The following is a 13,027-nucleotide window of genomic DNA, read 5'->3' as shown; positions in this document are numbered from 1 at the left end:
TCAAAAGACACATACCATTAAAATTCATTCAGAGTGAAATGGATAATCTTATATAACCCAACCTCAATATTTATTAGAGAAATTAAATACATAGTTACAAAGAATCCCCCAATAGAATTTCCAGGCTTAGATGACATCAGTGATAATTTTTTCCAAATTTAAAAAGGAACCAATACAAATTCCACATGAAATTTTCTGGAAAAATAAATAAGAAAATCCTGTACCTTTCCAAAATTTAATAAAACCTGCATATTGATAATTCAAAGACCAGAAAGATATAACAAGAAAAGAAAATTACAAGTCCATATCACTGATGAAAATAGATATAAATACCCCACATAGTATTAGGCAAATTGAGTTAGACAGTATATAAACAGAATAGTTTATCATGTGTAATTGTACTTTATCCAAGAGACATAGAATTAAATTTTTAAAAATCAGTGCAATTCATTGTATTGACAAACATGAAAAAGTAAAAACATTTGACAAAATTAACTCTTATTCATAATAAAAACTCTCACTAGACTAAGAATAAAGCAGAGCTGCTTCAACCTTAAAGTTCACATAATACTAAATGGTGAAAAAGCACATGCTTTTCCCTCAATAACAGGAACAAGGCATAGATGTCAACTCTTACTACTTCTGTTTAACATTATAATTAAGGTTCTGGAAAATATAATAAGGAAAGAAAAAAGGTATACAGAATTCAATGGAATAAAAACAAAATATTCACAAATAATATGATGGTCTATGTAAAAATTCCTAAGAAGTCTACAAAAACAAAAAATTGAGAAATAATACTGGGGTTTCAGGATACAAGATGAATATGCAAAAATTGATTAGAATCTCTTCAAAGAAATGGAGTAGCCATCATAGTCAACAAAAGAGTCCAAAATATAGCACGTGGATAACGACAAAATGACAAATGTCAAAAACGACAGAATGATCTCTGTCCATTTCCAAAGTAAACCATTCAATATCACAGTAATCCAAGCTTATGCCCCAACCAGTAACACTGAAGAAGCTGGAGTTGAATGGTTCTGTGAAGACCTACAAGACCTTCTAGAACTAACACCCAAAAAAGATGTCTTTTTTCATTATAAGGGGCTAGAATGCAAAAGCAGGAAGTCAAGAAACACCTGGAGTAACAGGCAAATTTGACCTGGGAGTACAGAATGAAGCAGGGCAAAGGCCAATAGAGTTCTGCCAAGAGAATGCACTGGTCATAGCAAACACCCACTTCCAACAACACAAGAGAAGATTCTACACATGGACATCACCAGATGGTCAACTCCAAAATCAGACTGTTTATATTCTTTGCAGTCAAAGATGGAGAAGCTCGATACAGTCAGCAAAAACAAGACCAGGAGCTGACTGTGGCTCAGATCATGAACTCCTTACTGCCAAATTCAGACTTAAATTGAAGAAGGTGGAGAAAACAACTAGACCATTCAAGTATGACCTAAATCAAATCCCTTATGACTATACAGTGGAAGTGAGAAATAGATGTAAGGGACTAGATCTGATAGACAGAGTGCCTGATGAACTATGGATGGAGGTTCGTGACATTGTACAGGAGACAGGAATCAAGACCATCCCCAAGAAAAAGAAATGCAAAAAAGGAAGGTGGCTGTCTGAGGAGGCCTTACAAATATCTGTGAAAAAAGGGAAGTGAAAAGCAAAGGAGAAAAGGAAAGATATACCCATTTGAATGCAGAGTTCCAAAGAATAGCAAGGAGATAAGAAAGCCTTCCTCAGCGATCAATGCAAAGAAATAGAGGAAAACTATATAATGGGAAAAACTAGAGGTCTCTTCAAAAAAAATTAGAGATATCAAGGGAACTCTTCATGCATAGATGGGCTCAGTAAAGGACAGAAATGGTATGGACGTAACAGAAGCAGAAGATATTAAGAAGAGGTGGCAAGAATACCCAGAAGAACTGTACAAAAAAGATCTTCATGACCCAGATAAACATGATGGTGTGATCACTCACTGTCACCTAGAGTCAGACATCCTGGAATGTGAAGTCAAGTGGGAAACATCACTTGACTTGATCACTTAGGAAGCATCACTATGATCAAAGCTAGTGGAGGTGAAGAAATTCCAGTTGAGTTATTTCAAATTCTAAAAGATGATGCTGTGAAAGTGCTACACTCAATATGTCAGCAAATTTGGAAAACTCAACATTGGCCACAGAACTGGAAAAGGTCAATTTTCATTTCAATCCCAAAGAAAGGCATTGCCAAATAATGCTCAAACTACCGCACAATTGCACTCCTCTCCCATGCTAGTAAAGAAATGCTCACAATTTTCCAAACAAGGCCTCAGCAATACGTGAACCATGAAATTTCTGATGTTAAAGCTGGTTTTAGAAAAGGCTGAGGAACTAGAGATCAAATTGCCAACATCTGCTGGATCATTGAAAAAGCAAGAGAGTTCCAGAAAAACATCTATTTCTGCTTTATTGACTATGCCAAAGCCTTTGACTGGGTAGATCACAATAAACTGTGGACAATTCTGGAGGAATTGGGAATACCAGACCACCTGACCTGCCTTTTGAGAAACCTGAATGCAGGTCAGGAAGCAACAGTTAGAACTGGACATGGAACAACAGACTGGTTCTAAATAGGAAAAGGAGTACATCAAGGCTGTATATTGTCACCCTGCTTATTTAACTTATATGCAGAGTACATCATGAGAAACGCTGGGCTGGAAGAAGCACAAGCTGGAATCAAGATTGCTGGGAGAAATATCAATAACCTCAGATATGCAGATGACACCACTCCTATGGCTGAAAGTGAAGAAGAACTAAAGAGCCTCTTGATGAAAGTGAAAGAGGAGAGTAAAAATGTTGGCTTAAAGCTTAACATTCAGAAAACTAAAATCATGGTATCCGGTCCCATCACTTCATGGCAAATAGATGGGGAAACAGTGGAAACAGTGTCAGACTTTATTTTGGGGGGCTCCAAAATCACTGCAGATGGTGAAACTCTTACTCCTTTGAAGGAAAGTTATGACTAACCTAGACAGCATATTAAAAAGCGTCAAAACATGTATATTATCAAGGGTGAAACAGATCACCAGTCCAGGTTGGATGCATGAGACAAGTGCTCAGGGCTGATGCACTGGGAAGGCCCAGAGGGATCAGGTGGAGAGGGAGGTGAGAGGGGGATCGAGATGGGGAATACATATAAATCCATGGCTGATTCATGTCAATGTATGGCAAAAACCACTACAATACCGTAAAGTAATTAGCCTCCAACTAATAAAAATAAATGGAAAAAAAAATCTCCATCAAGCCACACACACACACAAAAAGCAGAGACATTACTTTGTCAACAAAGGTCCATCTCTTCAAGACTATGGTTTTCCAGTAGTCATATATGAATGTGAGAGTTGGACTATAAAGAAAGCTGAGCACCGAAGAATTTATGCTTTTGAACTGTGGTGTTAGAGAAGACTCTCGAGAGTCCCTTGGACTGCAGGGAGATCCAACCAGTCCATCCTAAAGGAGATCAGTCCTGGGTGTTCATTGGAAAGACTGATGTTGAAGCTGAAACTCCAATACTTTGGCCACCTGATGCGAAGAGCTGACTCATTTGAAAAAACCCTGATGCTGGTAAAGATTGAGGGTAGGAGGAGAAGGCGACGACAGAGGATGAGATGGCTGGATGGCATCACCAACTCAATGGACCTGGGTTTGGGTAGACTCTGGGAGTTGGTGATAGACCGAGAGTCCTGCGTGCTGCAGTTCATGATGTCACAACAAGTTGGACATGACTGAGCTACTGAACTGAACTGAACTGAACTGTGTATATTACAAATGAACCACTGGAAATTGAGACAAATATCCAAATGACTTGAAATAATGTAAAAAAATGTAAAATATTTGAGGGTATGTTTTTTAAATAAGTGCAAGATCTGTTCCTAGAGCCTAACGTTGCTGATAAAAACCAAGACAAATATAGAGATATGCCATATTTATGAATCACAAGGTAAAGATCAATGAAATAGAAATTCTCTAAATTAACCTATAGATTCTATGCAATTCCCTTCAAATGCTGGCTGCCTTTTTTTGGTAGAAATTGATAAGCTGATACTAAAAATTTTGAAAAAAAATAAAGGACTTTCGAATAAGAATATATCTAGAAGACTTGCATTATGACAAGAGTGATTATACTGATACAATCAGCATTAGAGTGTGGTGTTAGTTTGAGTATAGACATATAGATTAATAGAACAAAACAGAGAGTTTAGAAAGAGACTCACACATATGTAGTAGTTGGTATTCAAGAAAATGGCAAGATAGTTTAATCAGGCGCATATAGTCTTTCCAAAACAATGTGCTAGAATAACTAGACATTCAAGTGCAAAAAAAAAAAAGAAAAAAGAAAAGAAATAAACAAAATAAACAAAAACTCAAAACTTACACTTTACATATAAATATATATATATGTGTGTGTGTGTGTATATATATATGTGTGTGTGTGTGTGTGTGTGTGTGTGTGTGTGTGTGTGTACACACATTACTTCTAATTGGATCATAGATCTAAATGTAAGAGCTAAAACTATAAAACTTATAAATATTAACTTAGAAGAAAAATCTTCACAGGGTAATATTAATAAATAGAACAAAGAGAGCATTAACCAAAAAAGAAAGTGAGTGATAAATTAGACTTTATTGAACTTAAAACTGTTAAGTGTATAAAAAGACAAACCACAGACTGGAAGAAAGTATTGGCAAAACATTTTTCTGATCCAGGGGCTCATTTCCAAAATATAGAAAGAATACTTAGAAATCAATAAGAAGGAAAAAAAGCACGCACAATTTATGAAATGGGAGAAAGATTTGAAGAGATATTTCCCCCCAAAAGATACAGAATGGGCAATGAGCACATAAAAATATATGCAGCATCCTTAGGCATTAGGAAAATGCAAACTAAAACCACAATGGGATACCAATACAAACCTCTCAGAATGCTTCAGATGGTAAAGAGTCTGCCTGCAATGCAGGAAATCTGAGTTTGATATCAGGGTCATGAAGATCCCCTGGAGAAGAAAGTGGCAACCCACTCCAGTATTCTTGCCTGGAGAATCCCACGGATGGAGGAGACTGATGGACTCCAGTCTATGGGGTCACAAAGAGTCTGATATGACTGAGCAACTAACATTTTTACACACATCAAGAATTATACAGAGTAATTAGAATCACATATTGCAGGTAGAAATACAAAATGCACAAATTACTTTGGAAGACACTTCGTGGGTTTCTTATAAAGTAACATACACACTTATTGTGCGTGAATGTTCAGTCGCTCAGTCATGTCTGACTCTTTGCAACTGCATGGGCTGTAATCCACCAAGCTTCTCTGTCTGTGGGGTTTTCCAGGCAAGAATACTGGAGTGAGCTGCCATTTCCTTCTCCAGGGGATCATTCCAAAACCAGGCCTTGAACCTGCACCTCCTGTGTCTCCTACATTGACAGGTGGGTTCTTTAGCACTGAGCCACCACTAACCATAGGACCCAAGTAAGCATATATTTCATTTTTCTTCAGTAAACATCTAAGAGTGGAATTGTTGGGTCCTACACAGTTATGACTGAGCGACTGAACTAAACTGACACAGTTACCATAGGGCCCAACAATCTTACTCTCATATATTTACCCAAGAGAAATGAAATATATTCTTACATAAAGATTTGCAATCTAATTTTCATAGTAGCCTTATTCATAATGGCCAAAAAGTGGAAACAACTTAGCCTTCAAATGGTGAATGGACAAATAAACTATGGTATGTACAAATAGGGCTTCCTGGGTGGGGCTAGTGGTAAAGGACCTACCAATGCAGGAGACATAAGAGACATGGGTTCAGTCCCTGGGTTGGGAAGATCCCCTGCAGGAGAACATGGCAACCCACTCCAGTATTCTTGCCTGGAAAATCCCATGGGCAGAGGAGCCTGATGGGCTACAGTTCATGGGGTCACAAAGAGTCAGACATGGCTGAAGTGACTGAGAGCAGCATGTACAAATAATGAGATGCTTCTCAACTACTCAATAGTATAGAGAGGCACACACCACTGAGGTTATGCAACCAAGTGGATGCACGTTGAAGGCACTATGCTAAGAGAAATAAGCCAGACATAAGCAATTATACAGCCAACAATTCTATTGAACAAATTTCTGGAAAATGTAAAACTACAGTGACAGAAAGTATATATATTTGCAAGTGACTGAGGATGGGAGTAGTAGGTTGACTCCAAAGGGGCACAGGATACCATTTGGAGTGATGGAAACGTTCCGTATCATTCATTATTCTGATGATTATATGCATTTGTCCAAACATTTTATTATACTCTTAAAATTTTTGCATTTTATTGTATATGAATCATAGCTCAATAAGGCTGATTCAAAATAATACAGCTCCAAAACTGTAGGAGAAATATTTTAAGGTCTTAATTGGCAGCACAAGAATACAAAGAAAAATGAAAAGACAACTTCTCTACAGCAGATGCAAAACTGGAGCAGTCTCTGCAGAGATCAGTGACTTAGAATGGCCTCAAGAGCTCCCTGTTTTCTTAAAACTATTAACTATTCAATTAATTTACTTATTCTTGGCTGTGCTGAGTCTCCTGTGTGGACTCCTCTCCAGTTGCGGCCATCAGGCACTACTCTCTAGTTGAGGCACACAGACTTCTCACTGTGCTGGCTTCCCTTGCTGCGGAGCATCGGCTCTAGGGCAGTTGGTCTCAGTAGTTGTGACTCCTGGGCTCCAGAGCACAAGCTCAATAGATATGCACACCAGCTCAGTCGTTCCATGGCATGTGGGCTCCTCTCAGACCAGACGTGGGGCCTGTGTCTCTTGCATTGGCAGGTGGACTGTTTACCACTGAACCGCCAGGGAAGCCCCCAGAACTCCCTGATTTAAAGGTCTATGAATTTTAGGAACTCTGGTGTTTCAGTGGCTAAGACTCCGCACTCCCAAAGCAGAGGATCTGAGTTTGTTCTCTGGTCAGGAAACTAGATCTCACATGCCACAGCTAAGATCGCATGCCACAACTAATACCCAGAGCAGCTAAACAAATAAATAAAATAAATGTTAGCAAGAAAGATGCATGCATTTTATTGGAAGATTTCTATTTGAAATTCAGGTAAGGTGTGTGTGTGTGTGTGTGTGTGTGTGTGTGTGTGTGTGATTGTGTGCATGATTGTAGGCTAAAGGACTGGGGATGGAAAAACTGAGATCTCAAGGGAGCCAATGGAGAAAGGATGAACTGGACTCTTGCCCTAAACAGGGCAGTGCCAAGGGGCTGGCCAGGTAGGCTAGTGGAGATGCTGGCCAGCCTGGCTTTGAAAGCTTTTTGCTTACAAGTGCTCATTGTTTCCATGTGGTAATCCATCACCACGTGTAATATAGTCTGTGTGTAAGCATCTTTCCTCAGGAATAGAGGGGCTCCAGTTTTCCTGCTAATATGCAAAGTATTTCATTTAGTAATGGCTTTCAGTAGGCTCATTTAGAGCTCTCCAATGGCTGTAGTAATAGATCAATTCTATAAATGGCTAATAGTCCATGTTTGCACTAAACATAATCAAATGGCAACCTATCTCTAAATTAAACAAATAAGTTTTTATTCTGTTCAATTTTCTCAAACAAAGTTGATCTTACTACTGCTCCTTGCTGCACATTATCTGGAAATGACATCCCCCACAATCTGCTTGGAGGCACTCTGAGAACACCAGGGGCCCCTGTATTCTCTCTGTTTCTTGCCTCTTCAGCAGGCAGGAAATATTCATAGAAGAGACAATTGCATGAAAAAGCCCTGGTCTCCACACTTCACCTTACAGCAGCAGCCCATGCTTGTTCTGTGATTCAGTGTATATCTTTGCTCTCGGAAACAATTTTTCATTATTTTACTTCAAAACTCTGGACTCAGAGGATAAATGAAAGAGGAAAAGGCATGGTGATGAAATAATAGAGCTGGTTTATGGAATATTTATTGGTTTTCCCAGAGGCAAGTGGTGGAATGATTTAAGTACAAACTATGTATAAAATAAACAAAATAATCTCTGTGTCCCACAAACATGCTCCAATGTCTCCAGACTAGATGGTGTATTCCATCAACATCTATTTTCTTCCACCACAAAATTGAACAAATAAAAATAAAAACATCCCTTCCTCATAAAATGAATAAAATACATTTCTTACAATGTTTGAATCAGTATATTTCACATGCAGGTGAATACAGTTAATTGTACCAGAGAATTAGAGTGGGGCATGGTAGAATTTGGCTTCCCTGGTGGCTCAGATGGTAAAGAATCTGCCTGCAATGCAGGAGACCCAGGTTTGATCCCTGAGTTGGGAAGATCCCCTGAAGAAGGGAGTGGCTACCCACTCCAGTATTCTTTTTTTTTTTTAATTGAAGGATAACTACTTTACAATATTGTAATGGTTCTTGCCATACATCAACATGAATCAGTCATAGGTATACATGTCCCCCCATCCTGAACCCCCTCCCACCTCCCTCCACATCCTATCTCTCCAGGTTGTCACAGAGCACTGGCTTTGGGTGCCCTGTTTCATGCGTCGAACTCGCAGCGGTCATCAGTTTTACATACAGTAATATATATGTTTCAGTGCTATTCTCTCAAATCATCCCACACTCTCGTTCTCCCACTGAGTCCAAAAGTCTGTTCTTTACATCTGTCTCTCCCTTGCTGCCCTGCACTTAGGATCATTGGTACCATGCTTCTAGAGTCCATAAAAATATGGAACGCTTCATAGATGTGTGTGTCATCCTTGGGCAGGCGCCTTGCTAGTCATATCTGTATCGTTCCAATTCTAGTATATGTGCTGACGAAGCAAGCACCCACTCTGGTATTCTTGCCTGGAGAATCCCATGGACAGAAGAGCTTGATGGGCTGCAGTCCATGAGACTGCAGAGTCAGACATGTCTGAAGCAACTTAGTATGCAAGCATGCTAGAATTTATATTAGTGTGACAGAGTGTTTACCTAATTATCTCTAGGTAGCTATTGCCTTCTTCTGCCACTTATGTAGCCCCATTATATACATATGCAAAGTGAAATTTAAAGCAAGTAAACTTTTTAAAATGTATTGTGATCTAAACATGATTAATACAAATATTTGTCTTCAAAACCTAGAAAGCCCTACAGGGCAGGTGGGAGGTTCTTGATCTTTTTCAACTTAGAGTGACATTTGAAAACTCCTGAAAGTTTCCAGGCTAAATAATCAGTGTTGGGGGAAATTTTATTTGTTATTAATGTATTCATTATATACAGTTCACAATAAGTTTAGGGGAGGCATTCTGTATGGAGTTTAGTCTTTTAAGATTTTCCCTGCATATCTACTCAATACTTATGGTAGTCCAGAAGGTTTTTTGAGGGAAAATGGGACAGTAAAAATATCTCTAATTAAACATTTTTGCCTTTAGTCTCTACCTAGGTAATAATGCGCAGGTTATTAGATATTTCTTGGGCATTAATATTGATTGTTAGCAGGGTTTTTGCGAAAGTTAGACATAATGTACTTAAAGCTTTAATGATACATATGAGAAGGCCTTTGATAATGGACTGGCTTATCATCCCACTCCAAATGCTCTTTGGTGGTTAGAATGGGTCCCTGCAGTCTTTCACCATCATAATCTCATTTCACCTTCTTGTTATAGAATTACTTGTGGTCCAGATTTAATAAATATTTCATAAGCACCTCCCACGTAACCTGTCTCTTGCTAGGAGCTGGGTGCAGAGCCCTGAGCAAACCAGAGTTTGTCCCTGCCCTCCTATTCTTATAATCAAGCTCCTCATGAGCAGTGGTGGATGATACAGCAGTAAGTTCTGAAACCCCCATCTCCAGGGATTCTGACTGAATAAAGCAATTCAGGCCCAGGCATCTGCATTTTCACAAGTATCCCAGGTGATTCTTAAATAAGTTTTCCAAAGACTTTGCCTGAAAGTGCACATTCTGCCACCTGCTCAGGCAGCTAAGGGCTATGAACCTTGAGAGCTATGGTATCCACTAGGATTGCTTGACAAAATACCATAGATGGTTTGCTTTAACAATAGAAATGTATTTCCCACAGTTCTGGAGACTAGAAGTTCAAGGTCAACGAATCAGCATGGTCTGTTTTGGGTGACACTTCTTTTCCTAGCTGGCAGAGGAATACCTCTTCACTATGGACTCGTGACATTCCCTGGATTCAAATGCACTTCTTGAACACTTCTTGCTCTTGTTGAGCAAGCAAACTCTCTAGCTTCTCTTCTCATAGAAGCACTAATCCCACTGGACCAGGACTCTACCTCCATAACCTCTTCTTATCCTAATTACCTCCCAGAGGCCCTTGACTCTAAATTCCATCACCTTGGGCCTTAGGAGTTCAGTATATGAATTTAGGGGGACATAATTCAGCCCATTGAGACATCTTGAGCACATTCACCCTTCATCCCATTTACCCTCATTATCACAGAACTTGGGGAACCCACCCCTGGTACTCAAAACAACAGAATTAGAATCCACAGGCACCTTAAACGTGCTCCCAGAGGCTGCAGACACATTTTTGAATAAAATAATGACTAATTTAAAAACAAATTTAGAGTCTCAAATCATTTAGCTTAGAGTAAAAGTAACTATCAGATGGCATTAATGAATGTCTATATATAATATATATATATATATATATTTTATATACACCCCAGGTTTCCCAGGGGCACTAGTGGCAAAACATCTGCCTGCCAATGCAGGATACCTAAGAGATGTGGGTTAGATCCCTGGGTCAGGAGGAAGATTAAATGACAACCTACTCCAGTATACTTGCTAAGAAATCCCACGGACAGAGGAGGCTGGGCTGGCTACAGTCCACAGTATCGCAAAGAGTCTGACACGACTGAAGCGACTTAGCACGGAGACATGCATATATACATCCCACCACTAATTTGATGTTTTCATTTATGAACTCTACACAGTGAATTTCCTAAGGGGATTAGTAGGGAAGACTGTGATTTCTAACAGTATTTTGCATTCCATAGAAACATCTAAAATCTCTACAAAAAAAATATTCTTCAAACTCATATAGACAGTCAAAATAAAAGAGAACGATCTCCTGCTACTAATATGTTATACCCCTCCCCAAGCCTTTTACTTTCCTGAGAATTACAGTTAAAATCCTCTGCCCAGTGTTGAATCTTTACAGGTGCAGCGCAGTATCATATGCACAAAAAAGAGTAGAAAGGTATTACACTTGTTTAGGTGTAGGAGTTGGCAGAGTGCTGTATTTTTGGACACTATACATTTCAGATCTCTCTTCCGATGGCCTGGGATTTTAACAGCTTTATTTAGGTATAATAGAAACACAAAAAAATCTGGACATATTTAATGCATACTATTTAATAAATTTAGATATATGCATTCATCTGTGAAGCTATCACAACAACCAAGATGATAAATGTACCTATTACCTCTAAAAGTTTTCCCCAGACCCTTTGTGCATGTGTGTGTGTATGTATGCATGTGTGAAGAATGCTTAATATGATATCTACCGCTTTAACAAAATTTTAAGTGTACAGTGCTGAATGATTAACTATAGGCATTTTGCTACCCAGAAGGTTCCTAGAATTTGTTCATGCTGCATAACTGACACTTGCCTAGGATATTGTTTAAAAAAAAGCATTATTATAGATGAAAACAAAAGTTTTGACACATTTATATTGAGACATCACACTTATGGTGCAAAAAGTGATTGTCTTAGTGGTCTCTAAGCTCAGTCTGGATGAAGATCTCTATTCATACTGATATCTGATTTCTCCCTCTGAAGTTTTATATTCTGTCCCCTTATCCAATCACATGGTTTAAGTCAATGACCTGTTTATTCTCCATTATCTCGCTGAGATAGCAGTTTCCACAATTTGGTGTTTACTTTTTGGTTGATTCTCATACAAAGTCTTTAGTGTCAGCTTTGCAGCGTAAGCTTGTACTACGGGCACACAGCAGGTGCTCAAAATATATTTATTGAAAGCATGAATTTACTGCATTGATAGGCAATCTTGACAGATGCCTAGGGCATGGGTGAACAGAGTGATATGCATTTTTGCTTAGCTGTATATTTTTCTTCCTTAGTAATAGAATACAAGAAATTAAATTAATCCTTCCCATTAAGAACATCTGACATTATGTCGCACTTCAGCATATGTGCTATGTCGTGTTTAGTAAAATTAATTTGTTTTTAAATTATATTTTTACTCTTGCACACTTTCCAGTGTTTATGAGAGAGACAGAAACCAATGGACTTGATCTTCCAAGGAGTGTGTTTTATTTCCTATGTGTTTTTCTATGCTAAATGAAAGCAGGATGCATGGGTAATTACAGGCTATTTCTATATGATCTTTCAAGGAATCACTGTGTGAGAGAATCAGATATTTTTCATTCCTTTAAAGTACAACATTCAAAAAAAAAATAAAGTACAACATTCATTTCAAGCCAAAGTCTCTGATGTAAATATAAAATATTTTTAAATATACTCATTCAAAATTCAGGACAAGTTGCTTCTCATTCCTCCCAAGTTATCCCACCCTATTCTATTAAGGAAAGTTGGATTTACATAATTTCACCTCAAAGGAAAACAAAACGGAAAACAGAAAATATAACAGAACCAATCCCAAATAACATGATGAGTCTTTATAGACAGATAGGCACATAAGGACCTAAAGGTAGATAATTATTTCTAGGAAGCATACAAACAAACAAGAATGTTGTCAATACCCCTTACAACTGGAGTGAACGTATCCCAGTTTGTTCTGGTAGCATTATTAATAATGCCTCATTTTACTTTCAAAAATGTTCTGGTTTGGACAATAAATTTTATGAGCACTTAAAAATTTGTATAAGACTACTTTTTGATGGAGATCATTTTTAAAGTTTTTATTGAGCTTGTTACAATACTGCTTCTGTTTTATATTTTGGATTTTTGATTGCAAGGCATGTGGAATCTGAGCTCTCCAACCAAGGATCAAACCCACAC

The 13,027-nt window shown here is 38.2% G+C and overlaps 1 long non-coding RNA gene and 1 other non-coding gene across 2 annotated transcripts in view; both read right to left on the bottom strand.

Moving 5' to 3' along the window:
* The window catches only part of LOC136151348 (uncharacterized), a 1,173,899-nt gene that overhangs the window by 211,386 nt on the left and 949,486 nt on the right, over positions 1–13,027 (bottom strand). The window lies entirely within an intron of this gene.
* LOC136151978 (U6 spliceosomal RNA) lies at positions 8,758–8,864 on the bottom strand. Its single transcript, XR_010660140.1, has one exon. It is a non-coding gene; the product is annotated as a U6 spliceosomal RNA (small nuclear RNA).

The sequence above is a fragment of the Muntiacus reevesi genome, chromosome 20 (assembly GCF_963930625.1).
Source record: "Muntiacus reevesi chromosome 20, mMunRee1.1, whole genome shotgun sequence".
NCBI classification, from domain to species: domain Eukaryota; kingdom Metazoa; phylum Chordata; class Mammalia; order Artiodactyla; family Cervidae; genus Muntiacus; species Muntiacus reevesi.
Note: the sequence above shows the minus strand (reverse complement) of the source record. Positions and strands in the feature narration are given on the sequence as shown.